Source organism: Balaenoptera physalus (assembly GCF_965194825.1).
Source record: "Balaenoptera physalus genome assembly, chromosome: 10".
Lineage (NCBI taxonomy): Eukaryota > Metazoa > Chordata > Mammalia > Artiodactyla > Balaenopteridae > Balaenoptera > Balaenoptera physalus.
The window spans coordinates 13439627-13459016 of record NC_138889.1 but is presented as its reverse complement, the minus strand read 5'-3'; the positions used below and the strand labels follow the sequence as shown (position 1 = coordinate 13459016).

Below are 19390 nucleotides of genomic sequence, written 5' to 3'. Positions count from 1 at the left end.
TTCTCCAGCTGTGGCAAGTGGGGGCCACTCTTCATCGCGGTGCGCGGGCCTCTCACCATCGCGGCCTCTCTTGTTGCGGAGCACAGGCTCCAGACGCGCAGGCTCAGTAGTTGTGGCTCACGGGCCTAGTTGCTCCGCGGCATGTGGGATCTTCCCAGACCAGGGCTCGAACCCGTGTCCCCTGCATTGGCAGGCAGATTCTCAACCACTGCGCCACCAGGGAAGCCCAATACCTTTGGTTTTTAAGTAAAAATAAAAGACATATTTTTCATTTTCACCAAGAACTTTATTGAGCAACGTATTCACCCTTTTGTTCCACTACCTTCTGCCATTTTTCATGCAACTTCATAATTCCATCTTCCCAAAACTTTTTATCTTTTTGAGCAAAGAACTGTTCCAGGTGCCTTTTACAGTCTTCCAGGGAATTGAAATTTTTTCTATTAAGAGAATTTTGTAAAGACCTAAGTAAATGGAAATCCGAAGGTGCAATGTCTCGTGAATATGGCAGATGAATCAGAACTTCCCAGCCAAGCTGTAACAGTTTTTGCCTGGTCATCAAAGAAACATGCAGTCTTGCGTTATCCTGATGGAAGATTATGCGCTTTCATTTGACTAATTCTGGATGCTTTTCGTCGAGTGCCGCTTTCAGTTGGTCTAATTGGGAGCAGTACTTGTTGGAATTAATCATTTGGTCTTCTGGAAGGAGCTCATAATAGAGGACTTCCTTCCAATCCCACCATATACACAACATCACCTTCTTTGGATGAAGACCAGCCTTTGGTGTGGTTAGTGGTGGTTCATTTCACTTACCCCGTGATCTCTTCCCTTCCACATTATTGTACAGTATCCACTTTTAATTGCCCATCACAATTTGGTTTAAAAATGGAACGTTTTTGTTACGTTTAAGTAGAGAATCGCTTGTGGAAACACGGTCAAGAAGGTTTTTTTTGCTTAACTTACGTGGAACCCAAACATCAAAGCGATTCACGTAACCAAGCTGCTGCAAATGATTTTCAACACTTGATTTGGATTTTAGTATGTCTGCTGTCTCCTGCGTGGTATAACGTTGATTTTTCTCAATTAATGTCTCAATTTGATCGCTGTCAACTTCAAACTGGTCTACCTGACCATGGAGCACCGTCCAGCAAGAAATCTCCAGCACAAAACTTCGCAAACCACTTCTGACACGTTCGATCAGTCACAGCACCTCCATACACCACAGATTTCTTTTTGTGTTTCAGTTGCGTTTTTACCTTTCTTGAAATAATAAAGCATAATATGCTGAAAATGTTGCTTTTTTCTTCCATCTTCAATGTTAAAATGGCTACAAAAAATTCACCAATTTTGATGTCTTTTTTTAAATGCATGCTGATATGACAGCTGTCACATACAGTCTAACAAAATAGTTTAGAATGAAGTTAAAGGCAACTAAGTGCTACTAGAGCCATCTTACAGAAAAAACAGAACGAACCTTTTGGCCAATCCAATAGTTCCCTGTGCTATACAGTAGGACCTTGTTGTTTATCTATTTTATATATAGTAGTTGGTATCTGCTAATCCTAAACTCCTAATTTATCCCTCTCCCACCCCCTTTCCCCTTTGGTAACCATAAGTTTGTTTGCTGTGTCTGTGAGTCTGTTTCCGTAAATAAGTTCATTTGTGTCATATTTTAGATTTCACATATAAGTGATATCATATGGTATTTGTCTCTTTCTGGCTTACTTCACTTAGTATGATAATCTCTAGTTGCATCCATGTTGCTGCAAATGTGGCATTATTTTGTTCTTTTTTATGGCTGAGCAGTATTTCATTGTATATATGTACTACATCTTCTTTATCCATTCATCTGTTGATGAAGATTGTTTCCATGTCTTGGCTATTGTGAATAGTGCTGCTGTGAAAATAAGGGTGCATGTATCTTTTTGAATTATAGTTTTGTCTGGATATATGCCCAGGAGTGGGATTGCTGGAACATATGGTAATTCTATTTTAGTTTTCTGAGGAACCTCCATACTGTTTCCCACAGTGGCTGCACCAACTTACATTCCCACCAAAAGTGTAGGAGTGTTCCCTTTTCTCCACACCCTCACACACCCAGCATTTATTTGTAGACTTTTTAGTGATGGCCATTCTGACCAGGGTGAGGTGGTACCTCACTGTAGTTTTGATTTGCATTTCTCTAATAATTAGCGATGTTGAGCATCTTTTCATGTGCCTATTGGCCATCTGGATGTCTTCTTTGGTGAAATGTCTGTTAAGGTCTTCTGCCCATTTTTTGATTGGTTTGCTTGGTTTTTTTTGTTATTGAGTTGTATGAGCTGTTTGTGTATTTTGGAAATTAATCCCTTGTTGGTTGCATTGTTTGCAGATATTTTCTCCCAGGCCCTAGGTTGTCTTTTCATTTTGTTTATGGTTTCTTTTGCTGTGCAAAACCTTATAAGTTTGATTAGGTCCCATTTGTTTATTTTTGCTTTTATTTCTGTTGCCTTGGGAGACTGACCTAAATCTTTGTTTTATTTATTTAAATCTCTATTTTATTTCCTCTCTGATCTTTAGTATTTCCTTCCTCTGCTGACTTTAGGTTTTGTTTGTTCTTTTCTAATTCTTTTAGGTGGTAGGTTAGGTTGTTTATTTGAGATTATTTTGTTTTATGAGGAAGGCCTGTATTGCTATGAACTACCCTCCTAGAACTGCTTTTGCTGCATCCCATAGATTTGTATCATTGTGTTTTCATTGTCATTTGTCTCAAGGTATTTTTTCATTTCCTCTTTGATTTTTGTTGTTGACCCATTGATTTTTTAGTAGCATATTGTTTAGTTTCCATGTAATTGTTTTTTTCTTGTTTCTCTTTCTGTGGGTGGTTTCTAGTTTTATGCCCTTGTGGTCAGTAAAGATGTTTGAAATAATTTCTATCCTCTTAAATTTGTTGAGGCTTATTTTGTGTATGTGGGTAATCCTAGAGAATGTTCCATGTGTACTTGAAAGGAACATGTATTGGTTTTTTTTTTTTGATATAATGTTCTGAAAATATCAATTAAGTCTAAGTATTCTATTGTATCATTTAGGATCTCTGTTGCCTTATTGATTTTCTGTCTGTAAGATCTATCCATTGATGTGAATGAGACGTTAAAGTCTACTACTATTATTGTATTCCCATCAGTTTCTCCCTTTATGTCTGTTAGTATTTGTTTTGTGTATTTAGGTGCTCCTATATTGGGTGCATATATGTTAGCAAGTGTAATATCCTCTTCTTGTATTGATCATTTTATTATTATATAGTGTCTTTCTTTATCTTTCTTTATGGCCTTTGTTTTAAAGTCTGTTTTGTCTGATATGAGTATTGCTATCCCTGTTTCCTTGTCATTTCCGATTGCATGAAATATCTTTTTCCATCCCCTCATTTTCAGTCTATGTGTGTCCTTTGCCCTAAAGTTAGTCTCTTGTAGGCAGCATATTTTAGGTTCTTGGTTTTTTTAAAAATCCAGTCTGCCAGTCTGTGTCTTTTGATTGGAACATTTAGTCCATTGACATTTAAGGTAATTATTGATAGATATGTGTTTATTGCCATTTTAAACCTTGTTTTCCAGTTGATTTTGTATTTCTTCTTTGCTCTTTTCTTTTTGTTTTTCCTTTTGTGGTTTGATGGTTTTCTTTTGTATTATGCTTGTGTTCTCTTCTTTTTGGTTTTTGTGAATCTGTTGTGTGTTTTTGATTTTTGGTTACCCTGTTTTTGAATTAAGTTTCTTACTTAATTCAAAATTCAGTAATACAACATATACAACATTGCAGAAATTACCTTTCAGTATATAAAATTAACCTTGTGAATTTTGATATATCATTCTCAGTCCTCATAAATTGCAAACTTAGAAAAAAATATTTTTAAAAACAAATTTCTCTTTGAATAGTGAAGAATTTATGTGATGGTTTTAGCAAAGAATATGTTTTGATGAATAACTGATTACACTGAATCATGTAGATTAGTGATTTAAATCACCAACATAGCTCTATTAAGTTAAATCTATGATACAGAATATAGATATTTTGGATTTTGAAGTTTCAAAAATGTTGGAATCCACCCTCAATTTTGAAGGGCACACTAACAATTTGCTTTTACCCAACCAGATCTTTTTCAGACTTGTAAAAGAAATGAAAGAGATTGGTATTTCACTCTGGTTTCCCAGTGAAGATTAAGAATGAGAAGTTAAATGACTTAAAAAGTTAAGAGAGAGGACTTAATTTAAACTTAATTTAAGCATGCTTCAAATGACCCTCTCCATTTCTGCCCTTCCTCCTCCCACAGTTCGCCACTATAATTCTCAGATTTTAAGCAAAATTAGTTTTCTCATCATGGAAACTGTTGACATTCATTAACAAGTGGTTTTACTTTGAAATTTATACAGCAAACACCAAAGAGTGAATTGTTGCTATAATCCATGGGAGTCTTGAGATTGACGTCAAAACACTAGTACAGCTGTATAAGCAGTGGGAAGAGTATTTTTAACATCCTTGTTAGATCATCTTTTGACCTTTTTTTTTGTGCTTTCTCTTCTTCCACTAAATAGTTAAAAAAAAAAAAAAAAAGGCCTCACAATGTAATTTTCTACCAAAGCTGCAATGATGTTCTTTAAATTAGCACCTGTACCATCCTTTTCTTGATCCCCTTCCCATTGTTTCTTTCCCTTCCTTTCCTGTAGTGTTCTAAGTTTTTCTGATGAGATGGACTTTTTAATTTGGTAAAGGGGGAATGGAGGAGGGAGAGCTTTTTTTAAGAGTTTATTTTTTAGAATAGATTACATTTATAGAGAAATTGAAAAGCTAATACAGAGGGGAATGTGTATCCCATACTTGACCTCAGAATCCCGGATTATTAACATATTACCTTAGTACTGTACATTTGTTACAATTAATCAATGAGTTCTAATACATTATTATTATTATTTTTTTTAATACATTATTATTAACTGAAGTCCAAAGTTTATTTTGATTGCCTTAGTTTTTACCTGTTCTCCTTTTTCCGATCCAGGATCACACCCAAGATACCATATTACATTTAGTTGTCCTGTCTCCTTGGACTCCTCTTGGTTTTGACAGTTTCTTAGACTTACCTTGTTTTTGATGATCTTGATAGTTTTGAGGAGTACTGGTCAGGTGTTTTATAATATGCCGCTACACTGGAATTTGTCTGATGTTTTTCTCACAATTAGACTGGAGTTATGGTTTGTTGGAAGGCGGATCGCAGAGATATAGTGCCATTTTCATCATATCATATCAAGGGTATATACCATCAACATGATTTATGACTGTTGACAGTGACATTGATCACTGGGCTGAAGTAGTGTTTGTTAGGTTTCTCCATTATAGAGTGTTGGAATGTCCTGGTAAGAATATCCTAGTTAGGGGAATTGCTCTGGTAATTACTTGGCTTTAGGTATTAAAGTAAGTCATCAGGCTTCCCTGGCAGTCCAGTGGTTAAGACTCCACTGAAGTGCTTCCACTTCAGGGGGCACGGGTTCAATCCCTGGTTGGGGAACTAAGATTCCGCATGCCACGCGGCGTGGCCAAAAAGATCATCATATTGCTATAGTGCTCATTGAAATGTTAAATATTTTTACAAATAGTATTTTCAGAGCTAAGAATTAAATTTTTAAAATGTTCAGCCTTTCAAGTTTTATTTTTGAAATAAAAGTTCATTTTCCTATGTCATTCTAAAGATTTTATGTTTATCTAAAGCAACAATTAAGGTTTTAATATTTTAGGTAAGAAGTTACAGAAGTTAGTCAATTTATAAGCTATTTAAATTCTGGACTTACTCTATTTTATCTTTTAAAAAATAAACTTATTTTGAGATGCAATTTACATATAATAAAATTGACTCATTTTAAGTGTATATTTTGATGAGCTTTGACAAGTGTATATAATTTTTAATTAACACTGTAGTTTAACACTATAGTTTAACTAACACTCTAATTAAAATACAGAACATTTCTGTCACTCTCAAAAGTTCTCTCATGCATTTATTCACCTAAAACCATTGATCTGCTTTCTGTGACAAGAGTTTTGTCTTTTCTAGAACTTCATGTAAATGAAATCAAACAGTGTATAATCTTTTTGTGTCTGTCTTCTGTAATGCTTTTTTGATTCATTCAAGTTGTTACATATTATAGCAGTTTGCTTCTTTTTTGTGCCATATAGTATTCCATTTGTGTGAATAGTTTCTTTATCTGTGTACCTGTTGATGGGCATTTGGATCATTTCCAGTTTGGGCTATTTCAGATAAATCTGAACATTTGCATATGAGTTTTTGTGTGATGCACATTTTCGTTTCTTTTTGGTAAAAGCCCTGAATTAGGATTGCTGAGTTGTTTGATAAGTGTATGTTTAACTTTACAAGAAACTGCCAAACTCTTTTCCAAAGTGATTAGCATTTTACATTCTCATCAGCAAGGTAGGAGAGTTTCACATGTTCCACATCCTTATCAATACTTGGTACTGCCAGTCTTTTTGGTCATTTTTGTCAGTGTGAGTGGCCATTTCATTGTATTTTTTATTTACATTTCTCTTAAGATTAATGATGTTGAGGACTTTTCATGTGCTTTTTGCCCTTTGTTTTCTTTTGTGACGTGTCTGTTCAAATATTAAAAAATTGGCTTATCTTGTTATTGAGATTCAAGATATGAGCCCTTTATCAGGTATGTTTTTGGTAAAATTTTCTCCCAGTGTGTGGCTTGTCCTTTTACTTCCTTAACATTGTCTTTCAAAGAAGAGATGTTTTTAATTTTGATGAAGTTCAATTTATTAACTCTTTACATTTTTGCTTTGTGGATCCTATCTGAAAAATCTTGACCTAACCCAAGATCACAAGAATTTTCTCCTGTTTTTTTTCTAGAAGTCTTGTAGTTTAACTCTTATGTTTAGGCATTATGATACATATCAAGTTAACATTTGTATATGGTGTGAGGTAAGGATTGAGGTTTGTTTGTGTGTGTGTTTCAGCATATGTTCTAGTGCTATTTGTAGAAAGGACTATTCTCTCCTTATAGAATTACCTTGACATCTGTGTTAAAAACTTACCATCTTCGCCTGGGTCTATTTATGCTCTCTCTGTTACGTTTGTTTTTGATAAATATGCCTATCCTTATGTCTTGTTTTAGCTTTACCTTAAATCTTGAAATAAGATAATGTAAGTCTTCCAACTTTGTTGTTTTCCTAAAAATTCTTTTGGCTCTTCTAGGTCCTTTGTATTTTCATATGAATTTTAGAATCAGCAAGTCAGTTTCTGTTTTTTTAAAAAGTGCTGTGATTTTGAGTATGATTATGTTGAATCTAGTTGAGATTGGGGAGAAACAGTATTTTAACAGTATGAGTCTTCTGATCCATAAACATATTCTCACTCTTCATTTATTGAAGTCTTTAGTTTCTCTCAAAAGATTCTACAGTTTTCAGTGTACAGGTTTTGCACATAGTTTAACTTCATCTCTATCTATTTCATGTGTTTTGAGGTTATTTTAAATGGTATTTAAAAATTAATTTTTGATTTGTTGCTAGTAATAGAAGTATAATTGCTTTTGGTGTATTGATCTGTGTACTGTTTTCTTGCTAGACTTATTAGTTCTACTAGTTTTTAAAAATAAATTCCTTTAAATTTTTTACATAGATGATCACCTTTCATTAAAGAAAATTGTACTGCTTTCTTTCTATTCTGTGAGCCTTTTATATATTTATTTTTATTGTGTTACTCCTGTAACATGTTAAATGGAAGCTGTGAGAATAGACCTGTAGACATCCTTGCCGTGTTTTTGATCTTAGAGGGAAGGCATTCAGTCTGTTAAGTATGATGTTAATGTGTTTATTTTTTTATAGATGTCCATTATCAGTTTGGGGAAGTTACCGTCTATCTTAGTTTGCAAGAAATTTTATCATTAATGGGTATTGAATTTTGTAAAATGCAGTTTCTGTGTTCACTGAGATGATCATATTTTTTTTGTTTGTTTTTTTTTTTTAGACTGGTGATATGGTGAATTACATTGAATTTTGAATGCTGAGCCAACCTTGCATTCCTGAGATAAACCCCATTTCATCATTATGTATTATTTTTTGTATATATTGATAGATTTGGTTTGCTAATATTTTGATAAAGATTTTTACATCTGTGTTCACAAAGGATATTGGTTTTTCATTTTCTAGTAATGTCATTGACTTGTTTTGATATCAGGGTAATGTTGGCCTCAGAAAATGAATTGGAAAGTGTCATCTGTTTTCAGGAAGAGTGGGTATAGGATGTTATTGTCTCTTTCTTTTTTTTTTAAATTTTATTTATTTTTGGGTGCATTGGGTCTTTGTTGCTGCACGCGGGCTTTCTCTAGTTGCAGCAAGCGGGGGCTACTCTTCATTGGGGTGTGCGGGCTTCTTATTGCAGTGGCTTCTCTTGTTGTGTAGCACGGGCTCTAGGTGCGCAGGCTTCAGTAGTTGCAGCACTTGGGCTCAGTAGTTGCGGCATGCGGGCCCTAGAGTACCCAGGCTTCAGTAGTTGTGGCACGTGGGCTCAGTAGTTGTGGCTTGTGGGCTTTAGAGCGCAGGCTCAGTAGTTGTGGTGCACAGGCTTAGTTGCTCTGCGGCATGTGGGATCTCCCTGGACCAGGGATTGAACCCGTGTCCTCTGCATTGGCAGGCGGATTCTTGACCACTGTGCCACCAGGGAAGTCCCTATTATCTCTTTCTTTACATGTAGGTGAGAATTCACCAGTGAAGTCATCTGAGCCTAGAATATTCTTTGTGGGAATGTTTTTAACCAACAGTTGCAGTCACTACCTAAGAGTGCCTGCTATTCTGACTTTAGCATCATAGACTAATTATTCAATAACCTTTTTGTTTTGGAATAATTTTAGATTTAATGAAAAGTTGTGAATAGTATAGAGAGTTTCCGTATATCTCATACCTAGTTTTCCTCATTGTTAACATCTTACATTACTGTGGTACATTTGTCAAAACAAAGAAACTCACATTGGTATTAACTACACTACAGATTTTATTTGGATCTCACCAGATTTTTCATTAATGGTCTCATTGACCAGGATACCACATTGCATTTAGTTTTCTTGTTTCCCCAGTCTCTTCCGGTTTGTGACAGTTTCTCAGGCTTACCTTGTTTTTCATGACCTGAACAGCCTTGCGGAGTCCTGGCTGGGTGTTTTTTAGAATATTCTCCAGTCTGGGTTTGCTGCTGTGTCTCATTATTAGGGTTATGCATTTGTGGAAGGAATACCCAGAGGCAAAGTCCTCTTTTCACTTCATCTTATCAGGGTATATGATGTCTACATGACATTCATACAGCATCACTGATGGGATTAACCTGGACCATTTGGCTAAGATAGTGTTTGCCAGGTTTCTCCACTTTAAAGTTGCTCTTTTTCTCTTTCCATTATTTCCACTATTCTTTTAAAGCAAGTCACTTAACTCCAACCCACACCTGAGGGAGAAGGAAGTATCTACATACTTGATTTGGAATTCTTCTGTAAGGAAAATTTGTGTCTTCCCTCGCTTATTTACTTATTCAATTATCTGTGTCAATATGGATTAATGTATATTTATTTCATATTTTGAGTTCTAATCCAGTACTGTGTTTTTATTTTGTTGCTCATATTGTTCCAACTTTGACCCCTGGAAAGACTTTCAGATTGGCACTTGCCCCTATGCTTTTGTTTTTTGAGTGCTTCCTTACTTCCTGGTACTGTAAGATGCTCAGCCTCATATTGTGTATTCTTTGCCCTGATTATAGAATCAGCTGTTTTCCCAAGGAGCTATGATTCCTTTTATTGGAGAATGGTTTTTAGAAGCCAAAATGTGGGCACTGGGTGTGCTCATTGCTTTTGAGGTGCCATTGCTTTTAGGCCCTCTCGAGGGGTAGAGCTAGTAATGTATGTATATATACGCACATATCTATAATTGTTTCTGTATGCATTTGTATCTATATTAAGTTGAACATGAGTTCATACTGATCTCTGATTTTAATCCAGTACCACAGGGTTCACTCTATTCTTCCTTTCTTATGTGTAACTTCCCTATGTGACAGTGAGAAACCTGGCTCTGACCATCCATTATCCATTTACTTATTTGTTCAACTCCAGTATACATGAAAAGCTATTTCAGAACCATTACTCCATATACCCACGAGAATCAAATTTTCTATTTAGAGTACAGTGTTTATTTTTGTTTATTAGCCTTACAACGTCCAGTCAAAACATTGTTTTCCAAAGTTAGTTAGGTCAGCTCCTCCCCTCCCCCATCCCTGTGGTGCAGGTATGTCATAATTTGTAATGCTGTTAGATTCGTTCCTCACAGTCCACATTTCATCTTGGAATCTTCCAACAGTCTGATTGATGGTTTTCTTTGTTGTTGTATGATCAGCATTCAGTGAAGTTCACTCTTCCTAATGTGCAGTTCTGTTGGTTCTGACAAAAGAGTTGAGTCATGTATCCACCACCCTAGTATTGTACAGAACAGATCCTGCACTCTGAGTGTTCCCTTGTGTATCCCCTTTGTAGTCAGTCACTCTCCCCTCCCCTAGTCCCTAGTAATTGCTAATCTGTTTTTTGTCTTATCTGTTTTTAATTTTTGCATTTTCTAGAGTTGCATATGAATGGAATGGTATGAAAATCTTTGGATTTTGCATCTGACTTCTTGAACATAATAAAATGCATTTAAGATTTATCCATATTGTTGTGTGAATTAATAGTTCATTCTTTTAAAATTGTTAAAGAGTATTCCGTTGTGTGGATGAATCATTCCGCCATTGAAGGACATCTTGATTACTTCCAGTTTTTAGCAATTATGAGTAAAGCTGGTATGAACATCCATGGACAGGTTTTTGTGTGAACATAAATTTTCACATCACTTGGGTAAACACCTAAGTGTGATTTCTGGGTTATAAGGTTGTATGGTAAATCATATCACTACTTCTCTATTAAGTACTTAGAAACCATAAATTCAGTAAATCTGTCCTTTAATATTGCCCAAGGAGAGCATTAAAATCAGTCTCTAGCTTAAAAAATCTGTAAAATCTACTCATTTATCTATCCTTTTGTTATTCTTTTGTTTATTTTTTACAAGCTACATTTGCCATGGTGTGCTTTCTTAGAAGGCGATTCTTCATAGATCACTATTTGTAGTTCTGAGATTCTGTAAATTCATCCATAAATTCACAGAACTCTGGGCTATAATTTATGTGAATGAAATGATTACTGGGTTTAACTTATAATTGGATATATCCAAATGTTTTAGGGAATGGGTTTTATAAAACAAAGAGTATGTTTTTCATTCATTACTAATGTATTGATCCCAGAAATTATGTGTGTGCAAATTGTCAAGTTGAGTTGATTCTTCAGAAAAGGAAAGTAGAGGCTAATGAGTCTTCTTAGTGTGGCAGTGCATTTGGTAGAAAACAATGTTTGGGGAAAATTACTGTTATAGAAGAATTACATGGCTTCTAGGGATTAGATTGAATGAGTGTGTGTATTGTCCCTCCCTCATTCTAGTGTAAGTGGCAGGGATGCTAGTTAACGGAATGCCAGACATCATAGTGCCTGGGGCATATTTAGAGACCAGGGAAGATTTACAATAATCAAACACAAGTTGACAGAGTAGCATGAAGAAATTTCAGTCCTCTCAGCCTTGCTTACAAACTTAATTAGGCTTATTGGGTCAGAAAATATTTTTCCTCCTCCCATTTTTTATCTGTTTCTCTTTCACCCCCACCTCCTGTTCCAGAGTATCTTTGAAGGGGTCACACTACCAACAAAAGGAGACTCTTTTGGTTAATCCTAATGTATTTGGTTTATTTGGCTTTAGGGAAAGGAACAGTGGCAACAACAAAATTTTAAGATATATGAGGAACTCCATTTTTGATAGAGACACTATATGTTTTTCTAAAAATCATACTTTATTCAGGAAATTATGAAGAAAATTAATTTTTTGTGACTCTAGAATTGGATCTTTTACAAGTATTTTTAATTTGTGGGAGCTGCTTGGCCCACCTCCTTAACATATTGCCAGCTGCATCTTTGCTTTATTTATCATTTATGTAATTTTACAGTGTAATCTTTTAGAGCAGTGTATGTGGATGCTGTTCTTTGCATTTCCATTAGCAGTGCAGTGTTGGGCTTCGGTTGATGATGGTGGATGATTGGGGGGTGGAGAAGAGGTGGAGTTTCTTCATATCATCCCTCTCGTGGTCAGTAAAATCAACCGACAAATGCCTTTCCAAGGATGTCGAGTATATATAAAGGAAAAGCCTAGGAATGCTAAGGGAGTGGTGTTTTAGTGAGGATTTCATTCTCCTCTACTCCATGGAAACGAGCCTTTTGAGCTTTTACTTGTCTGCTGATTTGTCCGGTGATCCAGGTAATCTATAGCAGTCTTTGTTTTCTCGGTGTTGTATGAAATGTAGCAAAATGGTAGAAAAATAGCTTTAGTGAAAGGGATATACTTATAAAAGAGGAATAAAATTTAAAAGGAAAAGGGTATTTGTACATTGTTCATTATTCTTAAAATAGCTTTTAAGGTTTTTTTTCATGTTTTAAAGAGACTAATTTGACCTAAAGGAAGAAAATTCCTAGTTTTAAAAACCTGTGCTTTAATTGCTTAGCTTGAGAACAAAGGTTTTAACATCCAGCATTGCAGGGATATTTTTATTCAAAAGGATAGGAAGCAGCATCCTTCTTTTACCTTTTTAGAACTGAATTGACATAATTTCTCTTGAATCTTATCTAGGGACTCTGATTTATTATTCTATAAATTGTGAGTTAATTATCTGAAGCTTCAGGATGCTTGTTTCCCTTTGATACCTAAGAGACCTTGGATGGGATATGAGGGGGCCAGGGATTAATCCTATAGTGGGGGAAGGGAATGTTTTTACAGAGTAATCTTCATGATTGTTCTTTCATTTGAAGCTAAATTGAAATATACAATCATTTGGAAATGATGATATGTATGATACCAAACACTCTTTTATCAATTTGAATTATTTTATCCTTTGTTCAGTTTGTGGTATTTTTGTTCTTATCAGCTAAAATGTTGGTTATAAATAAGAAGAAGCTGCCAGATTACTATGTGATGGCATTGGAATTGCAATTCTGAGGGTTTTTTTTTTTTTTTTTTTTGCATTCATATCTGTGAATACAGGAGCAGAGGCATGAATGTAAAAAGTAGAAGTGGTATAAAATGCTGCAGGCTTTTTTGTTTTCTCCTGAAGGTGTTTTTCATGGTGGAAGCTGTTTTCTTTTAAACAGAAAGACCCAGGACCATAGTTTATGATACTAAGAAGTGTTTAGTGCTACAGACTTTTCTGTTGAGAAATGACAGACCAAAAACACTTTAAAGTATACTCTGAAGCTTTCAGTTAATTTGATTATCTCCATCATAGTGATATGAGTTATCATACTGTTTGCCACTTGAAAGCTGGTTGTTTCCTTAGAATACTAATAAATTAACAAATGCTCATTGAGTTTACATTATGTTTAGTACTTTAGATATAAACATGGTTTATAGTCTAGCAGAGGGTATAAAAAACCTATGCATATTATGCACTATTTTTTTTATGTGTGTGTGTGCTGGAATACAAGTATTGGTTATATACTTACATACTGACATGCAGGTATTTTACATAAACTACTACATTTAATCCTCATAATAACATCATCACAAAACTATCACCATCCCTCTTTTATAGATGAGGAAATTTATATTTTGAGAAGTTAAATAATTCATCATAAATAACAAAACCATGAAGTGATGAAGCCCAGGTCAGTCAAACTCTAAAACTCTTTCTGTAGTTTTAATATGAGTGGATTAAAACACTTTATCACAATTATTTGACATCACAAAGAGTGATGCCAATAGAATGAACAGGAGATCCTAGTCTCTGCCAGGAATTGAGTGGATAAAAAATTTAGCATCATATTTATAAAATGTCAAGGTTGGACTAGGTCACCTAAAGTTCAGTTCTAACATTATATGATTGTATTCCATGTAAGAGATTTTCATGTGTGGCTTATGGAAACAGATATCATTACTTTCAAGTTTTTATTATAAATATATTTAGTTTCCATTCCTGATCCTTTATAACCTGCTCTACTTTTTCTTCAGGGGCTCTCTGTAGTGCATATCACCACCTAATATATTACAGTATACATTTATATATTAAGTCATTGTTGTTTATTGTCTCCCTCTTCCCTTTCCCCCAGATACATTGCAAGGACATAGGCTAGTGCCTGACTACATAATATGCAGTTATAAATTCATTTATTGAATGAATGAATGAATAATAGACTTTTATAGTACATTGGTAAGATATATAAGTAACTTCATACTTTTTAATACCAACAGATTCTGTTGGGGCTAACATTATTCATTTTACTATTAGAATGACCATTTAAGGAACTATTTAGTGTGAGAATTTTGAAAAGAAGAAAACCTACAAAACAATTGAGTTTAGGCGAGTAAACAAATTTGTTGAAACTTCCCCATACAAAATTATTGATAGTATGGAACTTGCCAACCATAGGTTTACCCAATATTCTATTTTAAAATACTAAAGCATTTTTAGATTCTTTCACATACGCAAAGAAAAACACAGTAGCAAAGTTCCTTTCTGGTTTATCTGTTAATTTATGTATACTTTCAAATGTTATTAATTTACAGTGGATAGAAAATATTCAGACCCCATTGAGTCTTTTACTTAAAAGATATTTCATGAAGTATGACATTATGTTAACTGGTAGTTTTGGTTCATTTGAATGTTAGACTTTTTGAGATTTCAGTAGCTTTACTGAGGTAAAAATTGATGTATAATAAACTGTATATATCTAAAGTATAAAATTTGATACGTTTTGATATATATATACAGATACAACTGGGAAACTGTCCACCCCAATCAAGATAATAGACATATCCATCACCCCATACCTTTTGTAATTCTTCCCTCCCAACCCTCCCCACCCATCGTCCGGTACCCACTGATATTGTCATTATAGATTAGTTTCTATTTTCTTGCTTTTTGTCATTTAGATTAGTTTGCATTTTATTGAATTTTATATAATTGGAATTTTACAATGTGTGCTCTTTTTGTTTTTCTTTCATTCTGCATAATTACTTTAAGATTTGTCCATGGTGTAGTGTGTATCAATAGTTCATACCTTTTTTTTTTTGCTGAATAATATTCCAGTGTATGGATATACCACAATTTGTTTATCCATTTATCCATTGATGGACATTTGGGTTATTTTCAAGTTTTGGACTATTAAGAATAAATTTGCTTTGGACATATAAGTCTCTGTATGGACATATATTTTCATTTCACCTAGGAGTGGAATGGCTGAATCATGTGGTAAGAGTGTATTTAACTCTTTCAGAAACTGCCAAACTAGTTTTCTGAAGTGGTTTTATTGTATTACATTCCTACCAGCAAAGTTCCAGTTGCTCCAAAGCCTCACCAATACCTGGTATTGTTAGTCTTTCTAATTTCAGCCATTTTAGTGGGTGTGTAATGGTATCATTGTAGTTTTTATTCACATTTCATCTCATCATCAGTGATGTTGAGCATCTTTTTATGTGTTATTTACCATCCGTGTGTCTTCTTTCATGAACTATCTATTCAAATCTTGTTTTTAATTGTGTTCTCTTTTAATATTGAGTTGTAGGAGTTCATTATATATTGTGGGTATGAGTCCATTATTATATATATGATTTGGAAATATTTTGTCCCAGTCTGTGGCTTGTCTTTTCATTTGCTTGGTATTCTCTCTCTTTTTAAAAAGCTTAATTGAGATGTAGTTCACATTTCAAAGATCAGAAGTTTTTAACTTTGAATCTCAGTCTGTCAGTATTTTCTTTTATGGATTATGCTTTTGGTATATCTAAGAAATATTTACCTAACCGATATTTTTCCTGTATTTGCTTTTAGAAGTTTTATAGTTTTAAGTTTACTTTTAGGTCTGTGATACATTTCGAGGTAATTTTTAATATGGCTTGAGGTATAGATTGAAGTATATATTTTTACATATGAATATGCAAATATTCTTGCACCATTTCTTAAACTATCTTTTCTCCACTGAATTCCCTTTGAACCTATGTTGGAAATCAGTTGTCCATATACATGAAGTCTCTATTCTGTTCTGTTGATTTCTTGTCTGTCTTGACAAGACAGCCCCAAACCACACTGTCCAAAACCACACTGTCGACTACTGTAGCTTTATAATAAGTCTTGAAATCAAATAGAGTTAGTCCTCTATGTTCTTCTTTTTTTAAAATTGTTGGCTGGTCTAGGCCCTTTGCATTTCTACATTAACATTGGAATCAGTTTGTCAATTACTGAAAAAAAGCATGTTGGAAATTTAATTGGTATTACGTTGAATCTGTAGATCTTGTTGAATCAGTGTTGTTAAAATGATGTCTTAATGATATTGAGTTTTCCAGTCCATGAACATGACATATCACTGTACTTATTTAGGTCTTAATTTTTCTCAGCCATGTTTTCTGGTTTTCCGTTTTCAGGTCTTATATATCTTTTGTCAGATTTACCCTAAGTATTTAATATTTTAATGCTATCATAAATAGTATTGTCTTTTCAATTTTAATTTCTAATCATTCATTGCTAGTACAATATACAGAAATACAATTGATTATTGATTTTGAATCCTACAGTCCTTTTAAGCTTATTAATTAGTTCTAGTAGCTTTTTTGTTGATTTCATAGAGTTTTCTACGGAGATCATCATGTAATCTGTGAATAAGGACAGTTTTACCTCTTCCTTTCCAATCTGGATACCTTTTATTTATTTGTTCCTGACTTACTGCACTGGCTAGAGTAGTACAGTGTTGAGTAAAAGTGGTTAGAGGAGATATCCCTGTCCTGTTCCTAATCCTAGGGGGAAAGCATTCCATTTTTCACTTTAAGCATGATGTTAGCTGTAGGGTGTTTTATAGATGCCATTTATCAGGTTAGGCTTTTCATGAGTGTTTATTGCTATAAGAACTAGAAATGTAATTTATAACACTATTGCTCAATTTAAATAAAGGTTTTTAAAAGTAGAAAAGATCACATTTACATTTTTTAAGAAGAAAGGCTTTCGGAGTATTTTTCAATATAATACTCTTTTAACAGGTGAATTCCACCACTGCAGTATTCTGGCATTGCAAGGGACATCATAACTAAACATTTTTAGTATTTTTTCTGCTATGTAATTGTTGTGACATAAATTTGAAGTCAAAAATATTATAAGAACATGATGGGGAAGTAGAAACTATAGATACATAAAATGTCCTTTAAAATAAAGTTTTTTCATAAGTTTATGGATTTTTTGATTCCATGAAAATTAATAATAAGGAGTAAAATCATATAACCTTAGCAGTATATCTCAGATTTAGTCTAACCCTTACATTTTACAGATGATGTTAAGTGAATCTCTTGGGGAGTCTCATGTACTTTACGATTTCTGCTATCATGCTGATGTCATCCAAATCTGAAATGCCAAATCAGTCTCTTTCTGAACTCCAGTCCTTAGTAGACATGTCTACTATGATGTCCTGCAGGTACCTTGACTAACATAAAACTGCTTATTTCCCAAACCTGCTCTTGCATTTTTTTCCATGGTGAGTGGCACAGTAAAATGTCTTGCTATCTAAGCCAAAATCCTTTTCCTCCTTTTTTCCTAAATCTGCTGGAACTTCAGTGCTTATTTTCATAGTATTATTTTTGGTATTTATCCCCTTTTCTTCATTTCCTTTGTGATTGCACTCTTCATCATTGTTTAATCTGTAATATTATTATTTTCTAATTACTTTTCCAGCACTCAGCTTCATACCTTTCCTGCCCATTCTTCATGCTGTTTGCAAGGCAATATTTCTAAAATACATATTGGATCATATTACTGCTTGGCTTACAATCTGTTGGTGTTCCTGCATTGTCTTTAGCAGTGGTTTTTTGGAGGAAGAATGTTACGGACCTCTTTTGAAACCCTCTCTAGAGAGTCTCATAGTCTAAAATTTTCAATACCTATAGAAGCTGAAACCTGGGTTAAGAGCCTTTCTACAGACCGAAGTTTGAATTCCTCCCGTATGGTATATGGACCCCCTTTGATCTGGCTACTGTTTATCTCTCCAGACATCATTACTCTCCTCCCACCCAACCCCCATACTCCAGCCATACTGAGCTACTTGCATTTTCTCCAAACACATCAGCGTATGCTTCTTCCCTTGCTTATAATTCCTCTAGTTGACTCTTTTCTTTGGTTGAATTATTAATTCATTCAACAAATATTTATTGAACATTTTGAGGAGCTATGCCAGGTGCTGGATTTACTGTGTACTTATAGAGCTGTCTAATGATATAGACCAACATTAACCACAAAATAAATAATTATAAAATGTGGTAAACGGTATTAAAAAAGAAAGAAAAGGGTGATTATGGGAGACAATAACAGAAGGAGCTTAATTTAAATTGGAGAGCAGAGGTCAGGAAAGGCCTTTCTGAGGTAGCAACCTTTAAGCAGAGACCTAAAGTATACTCAGGACTTGGGTTGGTAGGGAGGGTGTCTCAGAGAAGAATACAAGATGTCCTTTTGGAGGGAAGAATGCATGTGAAGCACTAAAGGTAGGCCATTGTGGCTGGAGCGTAGGCAGTGAGCAGGAGAGTGGTAAGGTTGAGATTAGAAAGGTAACAAGAGTTATGTTTTATATTTGGGCCTTGCATGTCATGTTTGATGTTTGGATTTTTTTCCTGAATGCAGTGGGAAAGAATTTAAGTGGGGGAGGACATGATAAGATTGGTGTTTTGAAATTTTATGGCTGCTGTATGGGAAAATGAATTGGAGGATGTGTGTAAGACTAGAAGTGGCAAGGCCTATTAAACTATTGCAATAGTCTAGGTTTGAGATGAGATGGCTAGCTCTAGGCTAGCAATGGTGAAGGTCAGAAAAAGACAAATATGAGATATGTATCAAAGGTAAAATCAGTAGACTTTGATGATGAATGTTAACTCCTTGAAAATAGTGACATTTAGTTTGTGTCTTCAATTTCTAGAGCAGTGCCTGGTATACAGTTAATGCTCAATAAATATTGTTGGATGGACGGAGAGTTGGATGCATTGGATGTGGGGCCTCACAGAGAGGAAGCTGTCATTAATGATTTCTAGATTTCTGACTGGATCAGCTAGGTGGATGGAGATCTGTTTATTGAGATGGAGAAGCAGGTTTTGAGAGGCAGAGTAAGAATTTAGTTATAGATTTATTGAATTTGAGATGCCAGTGGGATATCTAAATGCATATGCCCAGACGGCAATTGGTTAGGGCCCAGAAGGTAGAGGAAGTCCATCTGACAATGTCTAATATCCATTCTTTCAT

At 34.5% G+C, this 19390-nt stretch overlaps 2 protein-coding genes across 4 annotated transcripts in view; both read left to right on the top strand.

Annotated features, from left to right (window-relative positions):
- The window catches only part of TLCD5 (TLC domain containing 5), a 51305-nt gene extending 40598 nt beyond the window's left edge, over positions 1-10707 (top strand). For both annotated transcript variants that reach the window (XR_014250339.1, XR_014250340.1), the window contains exon 3: positions 8003-10707. The gene's annotated coding sequence lies outside the window, so the exon portion shown is untranslated. The remainder of the gene's footprint in view (positions 1-8002) is intronic.
- ARHGEF12 (Rho guanine nucleotide exchange factor 12) overlaps positions 1-19390 on the top strand; it is a 144990-nt gene that overhangs the window by 27180 nt on the left and 98420 nt on the right. The window lies entirely within an intron of this gene.